This window comes from Somniosus microcephalus, chromosome 6 (assembly GCF_052327205.1).
Source record: "Somniosus microcephalus isolate GS21.2 chromosome 6, FLI_Smic_1.0, whole genome shotgun sequence".
In the NCBI taxonomy this organism is placed as follows: domain Eukaryota; kingdom Metazoa; phylum Chordata; class Chondrichthyes; order Squaliformes; family Somniosidae; genus Somniosus; species Somniosus microcephalus.
In genome coordinates, this window is record NC_140992.1 from 258,460,876 (window position 1) to 258,481,360 (window position 20,485).

At 44.1% G+C, this 20,485-nt stretch overlaps 1 long non-coding RNA gene across 1 annotated transcript in view; it reads right to left on the reverse strand.

Moving 5' to 3' along the window:
- Positions 1-20,485, reverse strand: part of LOC147116685 (uncharacterized) — an 85,218-nt gene that overhangs the window by 37,658 nt on the left and 27,075 nt on the right. The window contains exon 3 of the long non-coding RNA XR_015078861.1: positions 12,871-12,954. This is a non-coding gene — a long non-coding RNA (uncharacterized LOC147116685). The remainder of the gene's footprint in view (positions 1-12,870; positions 12,955-20,485) is intronic.

Below are 20,485 nucleotides of genomic sequence, written 5' to 3' on the forward strand. Positions count from 1 at the left end.
TTCTTTGCGTTGACCAAAAAAAAAACAGATTCAGACAGATCTCAATGGAAAACTGTTGGTTTAACTTGGGACTCATGTCAGTGATCTGATTGAGGGACAGCCTGAGATCATGCAGAGTGAGACCATCTCCAGGAGGTAATAACACGTGACATGATATTCATGCCAGCTGCAGTATAACCTGTGTGAAGCCAAGTTTGAAAAGCTCCCAGGCCATGCTTCCGATGTGATTCCATCTCATTGCAGCAAAATGTATTTAAACTTTCATTTTATCTTCGTCACAATTAAAAAAAAACTGTGCGAGCTTAATTTTCTTCTGCCGCAAGAACACTAGAAATTCTGACATGCAGTGACTGTCTTTCTTAACATGGTGTGCATGAGCTTCTTCACGTGGTGACTTCTCTGAAGTCTCAACCAGAGGGGTCGACAGAAAAAGTGAGCAAGTGGCAAGACATTTTCCCAAGAGGAGAGCTGAGGAGGGAGGGGTAACTCATGCTGCTTGTGCCTACACCCTGCTGAGTGGTCACAGAATGGCTTTGTAGGAATCTGGGAACAGGCTGTTTCTCATCCACTCAGCCAGCGCTGGCAGTGATGTGGGAGGGGAGGGTTATCATAGGGAGAGGGATTATTTGAAAAGCACAGTCAAGAAAGTTTTTTTTTAAAGAAAGTAATAATGTGTAAAGTGCAAATGTTTCACCTCTTCAGCTCCCTAAATACGAATAATAAATGTAATAACATTCTAATACTGACATGCAAATTATTCCATTATTACAAAATTATGAGGGGTTTTGCTGGAGTAAATAGGGAGAAACTTTCCACTGGCAGGAGGGTCGGTAACCAAAGGAAACAGATTTACAGCAATTGGCAAAAGAACCAGAGGGTAGATGAGAAGAATTTTTTTTACACAGCGAGTTGATATGATCTGGAATGCGCTGCCTGAAAGGGCGGTGGAAGCAGATTCAACAGTAACTTTCGAAAGGGAATTGAATAAGTACTTGAAGGGGAGGACAGGCACGATAGGCCATATTGCCTCCTTCTGTGCTGTATGATTTTATGATTCTATACATAGGATTATAATCATGGCTGGATTACAGCAATCTATCAAATATGTTTCATTTAATTATTCTCTTCGTTATCAATCCCCCTCCTGGATTTGTTGTCCTCCCAGCTCTGTACTGTTGCACTCCACTTGGAGTTGTCTAAGTTAACAAGCTTCTCCATGGCTGTTTTCAATTCTGCTCTAAGCCAGCTGACAGTAAGTGTCCTCTGCCAGGCATGATAGGTCCTGCTCCCGATGTTCCACCTACTCTAATGGAGCATTTTTATTCATCTAACGAACCATGCAGGAAAGACAATATCCATTGGGTTTGACTGCCGGTCGAACTGGGATTTTGGCCTCATACAGAAAAGCAGAGTATTTTTTATATGGTGAGAGATTGGGAAATGTTGGTGTTCAGAGGGACCTGGGTGTCCTTGTACACGAATCACTGAAAGTTAACAGGCAGGTACAGCAAGCAATTAGGAAAGCAAATGGTATGTTGGCCTTTATTACAAGAGGATTTGAGTATAAGAGTAAAAACGTCTTACTGCAATTATACAGAGCTCTGGTGAGACCACACCTGGAGTATTGTGTACAGTTTTGGGCTCCTTACCTAAGGATGGATATACTTGCCATAGAGGGAGTGCAACGAAGGTTCACCAGACTGGTTCTTGGGATGGGGGGATTGTCCTATGAGGAGAGATTGAGTAGACTGGGCCTATATTCTCTAGAGTTTAGATGAATGAGAGGTGATCTCATTGAAACATACAACATTCTTACATGGCTTTGTTGTGTCGGTACCTTTCTACCTAGACACAATTAGGACTCAGAACCCAGAGATTCAAACATGAAGTGCTTTATTCGAAAGGAAAGGAAAGTTCTGGAGAGTTCCAAACAAAGAGAGCTAAACTTAACCAAGAGAACACCCAACCATTTATCTGCTGTGACAGCGCCACTACAGGTGGGAGGAGAACACACAATACTTAACATATTCCTCCCCTCTTAAATGAAAGGTCCACATTATTCCTCAACAGGTAAGTTACTTTCAATGCACTCAACTAACCAAGGGTAGAGGTAGACTGCCTCAAACCCTGACTTCACCCTGGGGTTTATTCTGCCCCAGTCTTGTGGGTAAGTCACTAAGCCTACAGATCCAAGCGTCTTGGAGGCCGCCGCTCTCTGACAGGATACCGGCGGTCATCGCTGGCTTCCACAGCAGTAGGCATTGACACAGGCCTAGATAGAGAAGGTGCCTGTGTCAGTCGAAAGTCAGGAGTTTGCACAGGTGGAACAGTCTCTATGACTTCCTGTGTTGGAGAAGAGCACTGTGGCAAAGGATGCTGGTTTGCGGTATCATCCGGAAACAGTTCAGGCCAACCAGCCATTGGAGCCTCTGTGGCTGTCTCTGCTCCTAGCAACAGTTGATCTGTGTGTCTTCTCCAGACGACGTCCTCAGCAGTCTCAACCGTGTAAGACACAGGGCCCGTCTGCGCGATCACCGTAGCAGGAACCCAATTCGGTCCAGTGTTGTAGTTTCGAGCTAGGACGTGCTCTCCAGGGTGAAACCGTCTCTCCTTGGCTCTTTTCTCTCTCTTTTCAACTTGAGCTTGTTGTTGACAATGGACAACCTGTTCTGCCCTTGGAGGTTTGAGTAAGTCAAAACTTGTCCGCAACTGCCTCTTCATCATGAGCGAAGCGGGGGGAGTTTTGGTTGTGGCATGCGGCTCGTTCCTGTAGGACAACAGGAAGCTGTTCAGACGTTGGTGGATTGAGCCCTGACCTTGCGATGCCTTCAAGGCGTGCTTCAAAGTTTGCACGAACCTTTCTGCCAGGCCGTTAGTAGAGGGATGATAGGGCGCAGACCTGATGTGTTGGACACCATTCACATGCAGGAAGGTTGCAAACTCCTGTGATACAAATTGTGGACCGTTGTCACTTACGAGTTGTTCCAGTGAGCCATAATGGCAGAACATCTCACCAAGTTTCTCAATTGTTTTCTCTGCCGTGGTAGACCTCATCACAGCGACCTCCGGCCACTTGCTACGAGCGTCCACAACCACCATAAACATCTTCTCTTCGAAAGGACCGGCGAAATCCACATGTACTCGCTGTCACACTTCTGCAGGCCAATCCCAGGGGTGTAGGGTTGCCAGCTTTGGAACATTCCGAACCCTTTGACATGGGGAACATGTTTTGGCTTTCTCCTCAATATTTCCATCGAGCCCTGGCCACCAAAAGTAGCTTCTTGCCATTTCCTTCATCCGAACCATCCCACTGTGGCCTGTATGAAGTTGTTGCAGTATAGGTTCCCTCAGAGGTGGCAGAATGATGACACGGCGTCCCCAAAGAAGACAACCTGCCTGGACGGAGAGCTCATTTCTTTTTGAAACGTAAGGTTTCAAACTAGGAGAATCTCCTATAGCTCTCCCTCGAATGACATCGTCCATTACCTCAGACAGGACTGGATCGTTGCGGGTGTACCTTCGCACCTGAACTGCCGTGACAGGTGCTCCCTCCACTTGTCTAAAGTAGAAGATGTCTTTCTGACGAGGCTCTGGGGAGTAACAGGCAAGGGTAGCCTCGAGAGACCGTCTGCGTTGCCGTGCAAGTCTGATTTGCGATATTTGATATCGTATGTGTGTCCTGACAACAGTAAAGCCCACCTTTGCATCCTGCTTGCAGCAAGAGACGGAATTCCGGTGTGGGGCCCGAAGATTGAAGTCAATGGACGGTGGTCCATCAGGAGTGTGAACCTTCTCCCAAACAGGTACTGATGAAATTTTCGAATTCCAAAAACGATTCCCAAGGCCTCGTGCTCAATCTGTGCATAGTTACTCTTGGCCTTGTTCAAGGTGCATGATGCGAAGGCGATAGGTTTCTCTTCACCAGAAGGCATGATGTGGGATATGACTGCTCCCACACCATATGGTGACGCATCACATGCTAGCTGCACGGGTAGCTTTGGGTCGAAGTGCGTCAGGACCTTCGACTTCAGCAATGCTTTCTTTGCTTGGGCGAAAGCTTCGTTGCACAGTTCAGTCCATTTCCATGTTTTGCCTTGACATAGCAACTGATGTAACGGCTTCAGCAATGTTGCTAAGTTTGGAATAAACTTTCCATAGTAGTTAAGCAGCCCCAGAAATGAACGTAACTGGCTCACATTCTGGGGTGCTGGGGCCTCCACGATCGCCTTGACCTTTGATGGCGCCTTTTGCAGGCCAGTAGCGTCAATCACATGCCCCAGGTACTCAACTGAAGATTGAAAGAATTCACATTTGTCCTTACGAACTCTGAGTCCGTACTCTTTCAGTCGCTGTAGTGTCACATCCAAGTTCCGAAGATGATCCTCCTCATTTGTCCCAGTGACAAGGATGTCGTCCAGGTACACTGGACTCCTGGCAGTCCACTCAATATCTGATCCATTGCCCTTTGGAATAGAGCAGGGGCTGACGTAATTCCAAACGGAAGGCGGCAGTACCTGTATAGCCCCTTGTGTGTCACAATTGTCAGCAGCTCCTTTGATTTGTCATCGACATGCATTTGTAGATAAGCCTGGCATAAGTCTATTTTGCTGAACTTTTGCCCTCCGGCCAGGCCCGTAAAAAGATCACCAATGAGGGGAAGAGGGTACTGTTCCGCAGACAGCACCAGGTTAATAGTCACTTTAAAATCCCCGCAGATTCGAACAGATCCATCCTTTTTCAGGACAGGGACAATGGGTATGGCCCATTTGCTCACGCTCACAGGCTCCAGGACTCCATTCTCGACTAAGGCCTCCAAGTTAGCCTTAACTTTTGGCCTAATTGCATAGGGTACACGTCGGGCTTTGTGAAACTTCGGCTTGCTGTCAGGTTTAATGTCCAGTCTCACGCTGATCTTTTTCATGCTCCCAAGTTCACCATTGAAGAGTTCTGCATGTTTGTTTAAAACTGCAGTCAGACCTGACTCCCCTTTTGACATCATGCGGACTGCAGGCCAGTCCAGCGTGATTTTCTCGAGCCACGCACGTCCCAGTAGAGATGGGTGATTTCCCTTTACCACATATAGTGGCAGTTTCGCAGTCTGTCCATTCAATTTAACTGTCACCTCAATGGCGCCTCTCATGGCCACAGGTTCGCCGGTATACGTCTTTAGCACAATGTTTGTTGGCTGAAGGGTAAGATGCTTTAGCATTTTGTTGTAGACAGTGTCTGAAACAGGGGACACAGCCGCGCCTGTGTCCACCTCCATCCGCACTGATTGTCCCTCCACCAGTGGTGACACCCAGTAGCCATTTGAACCACCTGCAACCGTCAGTATGTGCACCTCTTCCTCCTCAGAGGTGTCACTCCCCTCTGTTTTGCTTGTTCCATCATACTGCACTGAATGAACACTCTTTTTCCTCTCTTGTCCAAATACAGACATTTTGCTTCCATGCTTCCCAGCTCTGTCTGTTCTTTTTTTACCTCTACAGGTGCGTTCAATGTGACCCTTTTTGCCACAATTTCGGCATTCCAGCTCCGTACACCACCAGCATGATAGCCCGTTTTCCCACAACGGTAACATGTGCCGTTCCACGCACCTTTAGGCTCAGACGACACCTTGAGAACTCTCCCTGTTGAACTCAACTGGTGAGCCTCCTTTTCCGCCAAGTCCATGGAGATACTAACTTCAATGGCCTTTTCAAGAGTAAGGTTGTCCTCAGTAAGAAGGCACTTCTGTGTGGCTGCACTTTGCAGACCACACACAAGTCTGTCTCTAATGGTGTCATTCAGCACCTCCTTGAACTCGCAGTGTTCTGACAACCTTTTTAAAGCAGCAATAAACATCATCACTGATTCCCCCTCCTCTTGATTCCGTTTGTGAAATCTAAATCTCTCAGCAATAACCAGAGGTTTTGGTGAAAAATGTGCTCCAAGAATTTCCACTAGTTGCTTATATGTTTTAGTTCCTGGCTTATCTGGCTGCACAAGGCTGCGAAGTAAATTGAATGTCTTCGGCCCCATTACACTCAAAAAGGTAGGCATGACCTTTTCATTTGCCACCGTATTCGCCAAGACAAAATAGTCAAAACGTTCCATATAAGCGCTCCATTGCTCCACATTTTCATCAAAATCACCGATGTTTCCTAATATAGTAGCCATCTCACGTTTCAAATTTAAATTTCTGTTTACTCGCTGCACCCGTAACATTAATGTGATGCTGCAATCTCTGTTCCGAGTGTTTCGTAGTCAAAAACAAGAAAGTTCCCACAACACAGATTCATCCGATCCTCGTTGCCATTTTGTTGTGTCGGTACCTTTCTACCTAGACACAATTAGGACTCAGAACACAGAGATTCAAACATGAAGTGCTTTATTCGAAAGGAAAGGAAAGTTCTGGAGAGTTCCGAACAAAGAGAGCTAAACTTAACCAAGAGAACACCCAACCATTTATCTGCTGTGACAGCGCCACCACAGGTGGGAGGAGAACACACAATACATAACAGGCTTGACAGGGTAGATGCAGGGTGGATGTTTCCCCTGGCTGGGGAGTCTAGAACCAGGGGAATAAGGGGTCAGCCATTTAGGGCTGAGATGAGGAGAAATTTCTTCACTCAGAGGGCGGTAAATCTTTGGTATTCTCTACCCCAGGGGGCTGTGGAAGCTCAGTCATTGAGTATATTCAAGACAGAGACCTTTGAATATTAGGGGAATCAAGGAATATGGGGATAGTGCAGGAAAGTGGAGATGAGGAAGAAGATCAGCCATGTTATTGAATGGCGGAGCAGGCTCGGAGGGCCCACTCCTGCTCCTATTTCTTATGTTCTTATGTTCTTATTTAATTTCTAACACAAAATCTCATGGGTAGAAATGAGAACGATATTTGTTTTGAATCATAACAGTTTTAAATTGATAACCCATTTGTGTTCAGTTACCCACGATATCTACAAATGTAAAATGTTTACCAGAGAAAGCAGGCCTGTATTCCAGGCATACTTAGGCAAATTACATGTCTGATGACAGCTATTGTTGAGGTGACAGGATTTTTAAACTTTCAGGAATTTCTTGAAGTTTTGGCATAAGCAATGCATTTTCAGCTCATTTATTCAAGATTTAGCTGCTTTCAAAACAAGTTGTGTGAAATGTAAATATTTGACAAAAATATAATTTGGATTTATGGGTTTGTACTGTTAAAATGTCATTCCTCAATGCTGTTATTTGTCTTACACTAAGTAATATTCAGAATTTCTGTAAAACGTGTTTTTTCTTCAGATCGAGTGTATATCCATGAACCACATAATACTCTTATTTCTCTCACTGTAAACACTCATTTGTATTTTATGTTACAAATTACAAAACAAGGAAACTGATGAAAGCTTTTTTACCGGATGCAATGCAGTAAAGTACAACAAATGTAAATCTGCCCTTCATATGTTTGGACAAAGTTATTAAAATGTTGTTCTCAAGCTAAGGGAAAAATTTGTTATATGAAATGTAGCAGTTATTTGTACTCGTGCTGCAAATGAAAGTACTGTTCTGGGTAAATAGTAAGCTTTGCTCAATGCACATGTACATACGTCAGCACTAGGGTACATTTTTCTGGTCGCTAAGGCCAATGGTGAAGGAATGGAACAGGCTGTGGGGAACCAGAAGATTATATCCACATACCCAGAAAGGTGTCACATATAGTGCCCAATGTAATCTTCTAGCAGGGCTATTACACCCTCCCAAAGGGGTCTCACTGATACTGAGACAAAGCTTCATTTAAATATTCATAATATACTGAAATGAAGCCAAGTGCAACTTCCCATCCGCTTAGGACAGGTTTGGGAGAGGTGTTTCCTTCACCCATCTGGAGCTGACCTAAAAGAAGCTCTATGGGTGATGAAAAAGAAAGACTTGCATTTATATAGCGCCTTTCACAATAACCGGATGTCTCAAAGCCAATGAAGTACTTTTGGAGTGTAGTCACTGATATAATGTGGGAAATGCAGCAGCCAATTTGCACACAGCAAGCTCCCATAAACAGCAATGTGATAATGATCAGATAATCTGTTTTGGTTAAGTGGATTGAGGGATAAATATTGGCCAGGACACTGGGGATAACTCCCCTGCTCTTCTTCAAAATAGTGCTTTGGGATCACTTACAACGACCTGAGAGAGCAGACAGGGCCTCAGTTTAACATCTCATCCGAAAGACAGCACCTCTAACACTGCAGCACTCCCTTAGCACTGCACTGGAGTGTCAGTCTAGCGTTAGTGTGCTTAAGTTCCTTGGAGTGGGATTTGAACCCACAGCCTTCTGACTTCAGAGGCAAATGTGCTACCCACTGAGCCACAGCTGACACATAAAGGAGCTCTTAGAAAATTGGATCAGTTAGATCGGAGATTTTTTAGCCGACTTTTTTATTTCGTTGGGCATTTTTATGAAAACCTTTTCCTTTGGAGATGTTTTTTTCTTTCACTAACAGTACATAAGGTTTATTGAATGTCTAAAACCATTGAATATTGCCAGCTAATGCACCAGAAAGACAAGGGCCTTTGAAGAACATACAAGACTTCAGCAGATCAGTAAGAACTCAAAAAATAAAGGAACATGAAAAGGAACTCTTACAACACAATCTTTCATGGGAACTCAAAGCATTTCAGTGAAGAATTCCATGGCAGTCAACAATTCAAGTGGATTTTCTGGAGGGTCAGCGGGAGTGATCGGTGGCAGGTCGGGTGGGAAAGTGGTTTTATTCCTCAGCGGGTTGGGACCCCACTGTGAACCCGTCGCCACGTGCCTTTCCCCGATGTCAGCGCTGAGCAGGCCCGACATGCAGCGGCGGGTTCACAGTGGGGGACCCAATTCAGGTAATTACTGGCTTGTTTAGAGCCACTTAAGAATGAATTTCAGCTCATCCTTTTGCATTTGGCAGCTCGCCCATGGGGTCCTCGCTGGTCGTTGTCCACATCTGTCAAGCTGAGGCAGGAGTTCAGTGGCCATTGAATCAGCTGATGAGTTGACAGCTTCAAATGTACAGTAAAAGCTCCCACCTTACAGAGATATCTTCCCTCAGCCACAAGCTGTTCCTCACTGCATTTCCACAATAGATTCACCATGCTGTAAGTCTTTACACAAGTCTCCATCCACTCTGACCTCATTACCTCTCTCACCATTGACAGATCGTTTCTGTCATCTCTACTTCACCTGCCATCTATTCCATATGTGCCCTTTATACTCTCTCACCTTGATCCTCAGAATCCCACCACGATCAGCCCCAACACCAGCAGCACCAGGCACACCAGCAGCACCAACAACAACACCAAACTTCTCCACAAACAACTGATGCTGCACAGAACAGAGGGCATCAGCACCTGACCACATTGCTGCCCGGGAGGCCAGGGAGGGCCTCACCAGGGCCAGATTTACTTCACCTGATGCTGTACACCCTGGCTGCCACATGATGCGCCAGGTTGGCCACCCCACACCAACATCATAAAGCATCCCTACAGTGGCTACCCTTGTGTGTTGTTAGTTGGTATGATTGCACTAGGATGAGACTGAGTGTGAGGGGTGGCTAGTGAGATGGGGATGTGATAATATAGAGAGGGATGGATGGAGGTCCAAGGTAATTTGGTTTGAGTAAGGATGTGCAGGAGTAGGGTAGGGAAGGCAGAGTGATGGGGATGTGATGAGAGGCACAGCAGGATGAGGTTGAGTGTTGCTTTGTACTAACGTTTCATGATCTACTGAGATCATTGAAAGGTTTGCGGCACTGCGCCCAGGTCCTCCTGACCACATCCCTGCTTGTGCCCTCCTCTGCAATGTGCAACCAGGCTGTGTTGATCTCCGGGGGAGGTCTCTTCCGAGTGGTGAGGACCTGGAACTCGCTGCCGACGGAAGTGGTGGAAGCAGACATTCTCAATGTTTTCAAGGAGAGACTGGATAGGCACTTGAGGGAAATAAACTTGCAGGGCTACGGGGATAGAGCAGGGGAATGGGACTGACTGGATTGCTCTACAGAGAGCCGGCACGGACTCGATGGGCTGAATGGTCTCCTTCTGTGCTGTTATGACTCTATAACTCTATGACCACCCTGCGTGCTGTGACTCCCTCCATAAGCATATGGAGGGAATCATGGGAGAGCCTGGGTGCAGCCCTGTGCGTTTGTGCAGTGCTTGTCAGTATTTGCAGCACCTCAATGCTGTAGAACACTGACAGCACAAATGTCAAAATAATGTTGGCCATGGTCCCTTTAAGGAAACTGCCTGATGATGCGCCATCAAATGACGTCACCAGACCCGCTTCCTTTAATTGGCCGGCAAACGCGTTGGGCGGGCTTAACAGGCCTAATCAAGGGACATTAATTTCAGAAGCCGGGTTGGAGCCAGCAGCGAGATCTGGATCCGCCACCCATGTTGCCCGCCATTGACCCGCCGAGGTCAGCAAAATGGCAGCCAAAGTTACTGATGGAGGTTGGTGTTGAAACACCACAAACATTATTTAATGGTTAAATAGCACAAAGTAACAGAAAACATGACAAGGAGAGATGGCAGGTACTACAGCCAAACTGCCCTCACCCACCATTATGCAACCAATCGTACCTGGATGTCCTGGCACACCTACCTACCTGGCAATGACTGTGGGGAACTGTCTTCAGCTCAGTAGGAAGACAATTGCAGATCTGTGTCATCTGCTGTAAGGACACCTGCAGCTGAGCAAAGCCACAGACACAGTGCCGCCAGTGATGGTAAAGCTCACCTCCTGTCTCAATTATTTTACCTATGCCTCCCTCCAGCCTTACACAGGGATCATCTGCAATATTAGCCAATATGCTGCCCATAAATGAATCAAACAGACGAGTGATGTATAGGTCCGCAAGGCCAATATCTTCATCTCCTTTCCCACTGAATAGCAACAGCAATGTAACATGGCTTCCTGATGTCACTGCACTGCTGCATTTCCTTAAATAGAGGGGTCACCGATGGTAGCCATGTGGCCATCCTATAGTCTATTCTGGGTGTCAGTAAGTGATCATATGTTATACAGGTACGCTGTGTGACAATGATTTTATGTGTGAAGCCCTTCTGAAGATGGGCCACGGTGTCAATTGTGAGTTACAGCTTGAATGTGTGCCCTGCTGAAGTATAGGCAAGCCTGATAAGCAATGAAAGAACTGTAAGGCCGTGGAAGGTTTTGGCATCGGTCAACAGTAAATCTGAAACAAGTCGACATGCAACACTTTGTGGCATGCATATTTGGACCATCCACCCGATAAATGATGTGATTGGGTAGTCTTACCTTGGCAGCTACCTTACGACGTGACATATTCTTCCTTAGAACAGAGAAGGTTAAGAGAAGATTTGATAGAGGTGTTTAAAATCATGAAGGGTTTAGATAGAGTAAATAAAGAGAAACTGGATCAATGGCTGAGGAGTCGACAACCAGAGGGCACAGAGTGGCAAAAGAACCAGAGGTGACATGAGGAAAAACTTTTTTACTCAACGAGTGGTTAGGATTTGGAATGTGCTGCCTGATAGGGCGGTGGATACAGATTCAATAGTAGCCTTCAAAAGGGAATTGGGTAAATACTTGAAGGAGAAAAAAATTGCAGAGCCACGGATAGCTCTTTCAAACAAACAGCACAGGCACGATGGGCCGTATTGCCTTCTTCTGTGCTGTATGATTCTATGATTCTATACATAGGATTACAATCATGGCTGGATTATAGCTATCAAATACGTTTCATTTAAATATTCTCTTCATTATTAATCCCCTCTTGGTTTGGTTGTCCTCCCAGCTCTATTCTGTTCCCCTCGACTTCGGATTGCAGGGGTATGGGGAAAGAGCGAGGGAGTGGGACTAAATGGATTGCTCTACAAAAGAGCCGTCGTAGACTCGATGGGCCGACTTGCCTCCTTCTATGATTCTATGAGATCAGTTTCCAGATCAACAAGGTACAGTAAGCAGTGTTGACCTCGGCTGCCATCTCCTGCCAGGCAATCCTCCTGCATTTCTATCATCTGGGGAGGGTGCCGCTGAGTAATTGATATTGTGACAAGGTTAGGAATGTGAATATTTCACATGGCTTGATGTATCCAAAAATAATTTGGTAAATTTGAATATAGATTAGAATGATGTACAGTTCTCAACTGGTGACATTGTTCAAATAAACTGACCTAACCTGTTTTTCAGATGTTGCTGTCAAAATGCTGCTGCAGTCCTTAAAGATTAATGGTCTGTATCTGAGATATTTCCAGTGTGTTGTATTGTAGTGGGAACTCCTTTAAAATTAACTTATTGACGGCAAAACAGTGTGTTTGATTTTTGTAGCTCTGATCTATCAGTGCAAACGGAGTGATTGGTTCCAAGTGTTCAGCTGTATATATCAACCTGGCTCGTGTCTCTCACCAGAGAAGTCATAGTTGCATTTAACGGGAAACTAGGTAAACACAACGAGGGAGAAAGTAATTGAAGGTTATGCTGATAGGGTTAGCTGAAGGCTCGTGTGGAGCATAAACACCGGCATGGACCAGTTGGGCCGAATGGCCTGTTTCTGTGCTGTACATTCGATGTAATTCGATGATACGACTTCATTGCAATAACTAAAAGCTATGCTAAATGTATCAGCTGTGTCTCCTTCCCTTCATAACAAGGTAAAAGCATGCCACCCGCCATATTAGACCACGAGGCGCAGCGCAATTTAATTTCTAGGCCTGTGTGTTTATATCCCACTGCAACATTAGTAAACAACAGCTTGACTATATTGTCAAGATGTCCTCCAAATAACCCGGTACTGAATATTCTTCTCAGTAACCTAAATACTGATCAGGTGAAGGGTCTCCTCCTAAAACATTAAGCTATCTTCTTTATAGATGTTGACTGACCTGCTGTGTATTACTGGCATTTTTCTGTTTTCAGATTTCTAATACTTGCAGTTTATTTTTCCTTTTTATAGCTGCACATCTGATCTGAAATTAAACATTTGCAATAAAGCACTTCAGTACACATTGTAAAGTGAAATTACAAAAATAAACAGAGCTTCTAAACAGTTCAGTGAAGTCACTGTATTGTTTGAATGCAATTAAACATAAATGTAACTTTCTGATTATTATTCTGGTATATCAGCGGCATATCTCATTCTCTGAGGAGCATCATCTCCCGTTGCAGTGATGATGAATGGGCCTTTTGTTCAGCATAGTACCAGAACAGAACTTAAAAGAACAAGACAGTCTGATACCTTCGGTAATTGACTGTTGAGCTCACAACCCATTAGGGTTATGAGTTCAAGCCCTGGCCTTGACTGACATTAGAACTTGACTGTCTTAAGTCAACAAGATTCACCAGTTCTCTTTCCTATTCCAGAAGGTCATGAGTTTAAATCCCATATCTTGACTGGCGATCAAACTTTGCTGCCTTCAGTCAACGGGTTCTTATCGCTTCTCCTTCTCAGATCAGATGTCCATAAATTAAAATCCTGCCCGTGGCAGCCATTTCAAACCAGCTGCCTTTATTTGATAAGTTTTGCAGGTTCTCGCACTTCAGCGCAAGATGTCATGAGCTTAGAGCTCAGCTTCAGCTGGCATTTGGACGTCCCTGCTTTCAGTTTACACGCTGTGCCAGATTGGCAAATAGGACATGGCAGCAACTCAATGGGAAAATCAATCCTATACACCTCAGAAGGGCGCCGCCCATTAGCTGATCATAGCGTGTCATTGTCATGCCAACCTGCAAAGACTTGCTGAATGAAGGCCGTGCTTGACGGGGATGTGCTTGGTCCTTTCCTCCTGAACTTGGTGGCCGTGCCTTCTGTTGCCTAGGCCCTAAGCTCTGGAATTCCCTCCCTAAACCTCTCCGCCTCTCTACCTCTCTTTCCTCCTTTAAGACGCTCCTTAAAACCTACCTCTTTGACCAAGCTTTTGGTCACCTGCCCTAATTTATCCTTATGTGGATCGGTGTCAAATTTGTTGTCTTAAAATACTCCTTGTCAGCGCCCTGGGACATTTTACTACGTTAAAGGTGCTATATAAATACAAGTTGTTGTTGTTGACTGACAGTGGATTATTGTAATGGATGAACTCAACAGTGCCTGCAAAAAGGGAAAAATTATGGTGTGGAGGGGGGTGGGGGGGGTGGAAATCAATGAAATAAAAACTTTCATTAACCATTTAAATGCTAATGTCCCCGTCAGTAATGTTTCCGTAATAACACTGGGTATTAAAATGTTTGATTTTATTGCCAGTCTCCTGCGAATGCAGTATATGACGGGACAAAATGTTTCTAGTCTAGGAGATCTAAAGAAAGATCCACCTTTAGAAATAATATAGGAGCAAAATACTGCGGATGCTGGAAATCTGAAATAACAACAGAAAATGCTGGAAATACTCAGCAGGCCAGGCAGCATCCGTGGAGAGAGAAACGAGTTAATGTTTCAGGTCTGGGACCCTTCATCAGTTCTGATGAAGGGTCCCAGACCTGAAACGTTAACTCTGTTTCTCTCTCCACGGATGTTGCCTGGCCTGCTGAGTATTTCCAGCATTTTCGGTTGTTATTCCACCTTTAGAAAGATTGCTACACAATATACATCCCCAACTAAAAGAAAACTTATCAATTGTATTACATTACATCTTTCTACATAGAGGGAGTGAAGCAAGTGTCTCATCTCTGAATGCGTGTTGTCTGTTATAAGGATTGAAGCTCTTTTATAAGTTAGATAATTAGGTTTTTATCCCTCAATCAGCATCACTAAAAACAGATTATCCGGTCATTATCACATTGCTGTTTGTGGGAGCTTGCTGTGCGCAAATTGGCTGCCACGTTTCCTACATTACAACAGTGACTACACTTCAAAAAAGTACTTCATTGGCTGTAAAGCACTTTGGGACGCCCGGTGGTCGTGAAAGGCGCTATATAAATGCAAGTCCTCTTCTTCTTTGAGGAGGCCCACAGGCCATTTCAGGAGAGTGTGAGTATTCATGTGAAAGTCTTGCTATCCTGGGGGAACAAACACATTTATACCTTTTAGAGCATAAGATCTCTGACGATTAACCCAGAAATAAATTCTACTTCGAGTGCTGCTAGGCAAAATTCATACATTAAAAGAAGTTCCCAGGCCGATTTAAAGAAACTACTGAGTATGGAGTCCAGGCTGCCTTCATGTCGAATGGTACCATTGTGTAAGTAGTCACCTCAACTTCCTTCTACCTCCTTCCTTCTATTACCTCTCCTGGATATTATTCATACTTCAACTTCTTTATTTAGTTGAGGGAAACCCAGTCACCATGGGGAAATTGTAGGAAACTGAAGACATTTGTTTGCATACTTGGGTGTGCATTTGGGACAATCCAGGACAGAGTACTAAAAGGAGCCCCTTTAAATGGGGTCATTCCTTTCACCATATTTGCCATTGATTTGCGAAGGGTGAACTTTGTTCCTTTGAATAATCATGGACCTACAGAAACTTTTATTATAATCAGCAAAATAAAAGATGATGCATCTACAGCTTACGGAGGGGGAGAAAAAATTATTAATACCCCACCTGAGAAAACTATAAATTCTTGGTGGAGAATGCCTGTAAAAAAGCATCTGGATTGCAAATTATACAAGTGTAGTTCAATTCTAGTTTGTGGCTGCCAATTCATTTGAAGGAGTACAGGGAGTGCAAACTATTAGCTTGATACAATGAAATTAAGTGTGGAGGCGGGCAATGGTACAGGAAGAGAGATCTGAATCATTATCACCCATTTCAAACTCTTACACAGCACGACTGCACTCCATCCCAGTTATCTCGGACACATTTAATCAGCATCTCATACTATTGAAAATTTAAGACCGAGTGGGTATGCTGTTACATACCCCCTCCTCATTTCACAAGCTAGGAGATAGCCAAGAGAAGACGTAAACGTCATTGACAGAGAGTTTCTAATTTAAGCTTCAGTGACATTGTTAAGAAGTTGTTGAGAAGATCAGCCCCTGCCAGAATCAATGGAAACATATGCTCAGACTGTTTTTTAATTCCCTTAGCCAAGATTGTAATCCTAAAACCCAGTGATTTTTAGAACATAAGAACATAAGAAATAGGAGCAGGAGTAGGCCATTCGGCCCTTCACTCCTGCTCCGCCATTCAATGAGATCATGGCTGATCTTCTGCCTCAACTCCATTCACTGGCCCTATCGCCATATTGCTTGATGCCCTTACTGGTCAGAAATCTATCGACTTCTGTTTTGAATATACCCAATGACTGAGCCTCCACAGCCCTCTGGGGTAGAGAATTCCAAAGATTCACCACCCTCTGTGTGAAGAAATTTCTTCTCATCTCAGCCCTGAATGGCCTACCCTTTATCTTGAGGCTGTGGCCCCTGGTTCTGGACTCCCCAGCCAAGGGAAACATTCTCCCAGCATCCAAACCCTATCAAGCCCTGTAATAATTTTGTATGCTTCAATGAGATCCCTCTCTCATTCTTCTGAATTCAAGAGAATACAGGCCTAGTTTACTCAATCTCTTCTCATACGACAGTCCCGCCATCCCAGGAATCAATCTCGTGAACCTTCGTTGCACTCCCTCCATGGCAAATTGTTTGACAATCCCAGCATGGAGGAATGGGTGAGAATGGCTTAACAATGCCATTTTGGATGTCTGTTCAGTCATACTGAAATTATATGGCTTTTTATTATTTTCATACATCGTTTCAGTTGTGTAATGAAGCATAATTTATAGAAAATGTAATTGATAGCCTTTCATAAATATTTCTAGTTAAAAATTGGAATGGTATTATTTTGGAAAGTTGGGGAGCTCCATCTTTTGAGCATTGGACTTAAGGCCAGAAGATCTTGGGGGTAATTTTCACATAGGGTATGCCCGATATTCCTTTCCAATGGGAAGGTGGGGTGTAGAGCAGGAGGCCAATTCATGGCCTCCCATTTTCCGCCACCTTTGTAAGTTAAAATTATCCCTTTCAGTTCAAACCCCAACTAGCTCACTCTGCTTTCAATTACTGGCATGTGGCTAAAATGAGTGCTATGTCTTAAAGGGTGGAGAGAGAATGGGAGACTGCAGGGATTGGGCCATACTTGCTACACTGCTGAAGTATCTCATGGATAGGCAGCAATGAAAAGAGGGAATCAGTGCCACACGCAACTCAATGAAAACTGAGCACTATGGATAAACTCTCTCCAATGTATTATTTACTATGCAAGAAATGTATTCAATGCCAGCATTTTGAAAATGGCTGTTTTATCCATATTCTGTACAACATTTGAAGAGAAGGAAGCGTTTTCACTCTTCTCCTACGTATCCTATTTGATGTTCTATAATTTATTCTTGCACAAGCACTTTATGCACGGATTGGCAAGTATGGTATGAGATCCAAAAGAAATTAATCAATAGAGTTTCAAATTCAGACTTTTTGGGTTATTTCATTAGGCGGGGCAGGGGGTGGGGGGGGGGGTGCAGGGAGGGTTTGCTGAGTTCAGATCCTGTGAGAGAGGTTTTTTGCTGGGTTATTAGTTGGGATTAGGGGGGTCTTTGCTGATTCTTTTGCTAGGATGTTTGAAGGAACAAAGACACTTCCGCTGCTCAATGACAGAAACACAGGACTTCAATAAAAACACACCAACAGCTGTCCTAAATAGGCTGACGCATATTTAGCGATAAAAGCGCAGTCTTACGTATTATTACTGGAAAGATGTTTATCACTTATGCTGGGAATAACTGTATGACTTATGCAACATTAGATTTGCCTGTGCGATGTCAACAAGCAGGAAATAGGCTTTTTAAAAGCTTTTAGAACAATTTTCATATTTTTTGCACATAAATACATAGTATTATGTATAGTCATATATAATTTAGTTTGTGTTATGAATCTTATGATCCATGAAGAAAGACTCATGAAATAACACTGGATGGCCAGCTGGTGGCGCCGTCCAAGGAGTATAAATACTCGGGCGTGGGCCCAGCTTGACCAGGACATTTTGTAAGACAAGGAACTAGTGAAAGATAACTAGACCTCCATGTTTGGAAACAAGTTGATTAAAGCCTTGCTTTATACTCAAACCAAGTGCGTAGTGAGTTTTATTGCATCAGTTTGTTTTATTTATTTAATCAAGGTTAACAGTGGAAGAATTTAAATAATTGAAACAAGTATCAGTGAAATCTTTTGAATTACTGAGAAAGATGATAGAAAAATGACATGCAATTATTGCTAAAAAATTCAATGGAATGGCAAATATCTAGGGGGCTACTCGTCTCAATGGGGCAGATCGTGACTTTGTGCAACAGTGTGAAATGGATGATGGCGAATCTGCAGCCCATTTTACCACTACCCCGACTTTTATTTCCATTGCAATCAATGGAAATATGAATAGTGAGAGATGTAAAAGGGGCTGCCGATTTGCCGTCACTCGTTTTACACCGTTGTGCAAAGTCAAAATTGACCCCAATGCGTTTTCTCGCAGGGTTTGTGGTTGTAGAATTCGTGCAGCAGAAATAGCATCACACTTTGATCCTGTGCAACAGTACAAAAGAAACTGCTACCGAGTCTTCACCCTAAAGGTGCAGTGACATCTCTAAAGGTGCCCCAATGTGAAATGGTTTCAAGTATCCATTGACAGGAAGGTGGAAGGATAACTCAGGAGCTGATCCGGCTCCTGGTTACGGTTGTTAATTTGACACCAGCTTGACTTAACTCCAGCCTCGTGTAGAATCAGGTTTTCAAAGTGGCCAGGCCATTTTATTAATTTATTCTTGAATCTTTTAAACGTTACTAGAAAGTGAACACTCCCACCTGTGCTTTTGTATCAGTAAGAATAAGTTCCCAATGGAGCAGAGCTTTGTGTATCATCTCCAATCATGCATGTGTTGCAGTCCTTTATCATTGTCCTCCTGGTGACCAGCAACAAGGTGCTGCTCACAGCATGGTGTCAGCCATGGCTCAGTGGGTAGCACTCTCACCTCTGAGTCTGAAGGTTGTGAGGTTCAAGTCCCACTCCAGAGACTCCAGGCTGACACTTCAGTGTAGTACTGAGGGAATGGTGCACTGTCGGAGGTGTCATCTTTTGGATGAGACGTTAAACTGAAGCTCAGTCTGCCTGCTCAGGTGGATGTATAAGATGCACTGGCACTATTTCATGGAAGAGCAGGGGAGTTTGTCCCACTGTCCTGGACAATATTTATCCCTCAGTCAACAATGCTAAAAAGAACAGATTATCTGGTCATTATCACAGTGCTGTTTGTGGGTGCTTGCTGTGCGCAAATTGGCTGCCGTGTTTTCTACATTACAACAGTGACTACACTTCAAAAAGTACTTCATTGGCTGTAAAGCACTTTGGGATGTCCTGAGATCATGAAAGGTGCTATATAAATGCAAGCTTTTCTTTATGATTCCAATTTACTTTATGAGGATGACATTGTGCAGATACCTGTCTCAAAACATGTTTGTAGCATAACTGCAGCACCACCTACAACAAAACCATGTATATAAATTACATTGGATGGGAGGCTTCTTCTAGAGAATATAAATATTTTCAATGTTATTTGCGGCGGAAACACTGTTCATGGTGGGGGAGCGAGAGCAGCTCTGATAAAATTCCCAGCTTTAACTTTAAAATAAAGCAGGTTAGTAGGATCCAAGGACAGAGTCCATTGAATCATAGCATCATAGAATTGTTACAGCACAGAAGGAGGCCATTCGGCCCATTGAGCCCGTGCCGGCTCTCTACAAGAGCACTTCAACTAGTCCCACTCCCCCGCCCTTTCCTTGTAGCCCTGCAAATTTTTTTCCTATTCCCTTTGAAAGCCACGATTGAATCTGCCTCCATCACCCTCTCAGGCAGTGAATTCCAGATCCTAACCACTCGCTGTGTAAAAAAGTTTTTCCTCATGTCGCATTTGGTTCTTTTGCCAATCACCTTAAACCTGTGTCCTCTGGTTTTCGACCCTTCCACCAATGGGAACAGTTTCTCTCTATCTACTCTGTCTAGACCCCTCATGATTTTGAACACCTCTATCAAATCTCCTCTCAACCTTCTCTGCTCTAATGAGAACAACCCCAGCTTCTCCAGTCTATCCACGTAACTGAAGTCCCTCATCCCTGGAATCATTCTCGTAAATCTTTTCTGCACCCTCGCTAAGGCCTTCACATCCTTCCTAAAGTGTGGTGCCCAGAATTGGACACAGTACTCCAGTTGTGACTGAACCAGTGTTTTATAAAGGTTCATCCTAACTTGCTTGCTTTTGTACTCTATGCCTCTATTTATAAAGCCCAAGATACCGTATGCTTTTTTAACCGTTTACTCAACCTGCCCTGCCACCTTCAACGATTTGTGCACATATATCTCCAGGTCTCTCTGTTTATGTACCCCCTTTAGGATTGTATCCTTTAGTTTATATTGCCTCTCCTCATTCTTCCTACCAAAATGTATCATTTCGCACTTTTCTGCATTAAATTTCATCTGCCATGTGTCCACCCATTCCGCCAGCCTGTCTATGTCCTCTTGAATTCTAT